We start from the raw sequence: 1029 nt of genomic DNA, 5'->3' as shown, positions 1-1029 counted from the left end.
TTTGCTTCAAGATTTAATGTCATCCTCGTATATTTAGGAAGTACGTACTACCATCTTATCATGCCACTAAAAACCCAATCAAGCAAATCCTGAGAGAGTAAAGAAAGTGTTGGGTACCGCTTTCGTACATGGATATATGTCATTTTGTCCATGTTGAACTTGCTGATGATTGTTCGGTTCCAAAACCAATGAACAGATGGTGTAGAGCTCGACACTTAATTGCAGATAGTTGGGATACTACATTACAAGCAAGACAAGCACAATCTATGACATTTAACATTCCCAATCTAGTATTGGAAGACAAGCAAACTAATGATGGGTTCGAAATATCAATAGTACATGTTATCGAATAAGTCCATTTAATTAATGTTCATGTGGTTAAAATTGTAATTTGGTTTTTGATACAATTTTCTTTAATTTGATGGTATTCTTTGGTGGAATTTGATGTATGGATATATATATATATATATATATATGTTTGTTTGGTTTGGATACGAAGTTATCAAAACAAAAGGTTTATTCAAACAACTTGGCCATATCGACTAGCCTTTGTTCCTAACGACCTGACCATATCGATTAGCTTTTGTCCTATACGACCTACCCACACCGCTCTAGAGCCAATATTCGATTAGCCTTTGTTCGTGGCCATATCAATTAGCATTTGTTCCAAATGACCCACCCACACCGCTGGACTCATTCCCGTGTTCATACCTTTGTGCCAAATATTGGGTTTAGGGACTCAAAATTGAACACAATTTACGCTAATTGAACATTACAAATTGTGAAATTGATTAAAACTTTATAAATTCAATTTACAATACTTAATTGAACAATAATCGATTAAAACTGATGGATTATCGACCAAATTACATCGACTCAGTGTATATCTCAGTAAGTTTAGGGTTTTGACATATGTCTTCTAAGTTTATAACAGATCAACACAACCAATCGAGATAGAAAAATCGTAATTTGATTTGAAAATTTGAATTATGAAAAATTAAAATCATAACAAGTACGTCTTACAACTGT

Source organism: Coptis chinensis, chromosome 4, assembly GCF_015680905.1.
Source record: "Coptis chinensis isolate HL-2020 chromosome 4, ASM1568090v1, whole genome shotgun sequence".
Lineage (NCBI taxonomy): Eukaryota > Viridiplantae > Streptophyta > Magnoliopsida > Ranunculales > Ranunculaceae > Coptis > Coptis chinensis.
The sequence above is the reverse complement of the archived record's forward strand: the minus strand, read 5'-3'. Positions refer to the sequence as shown.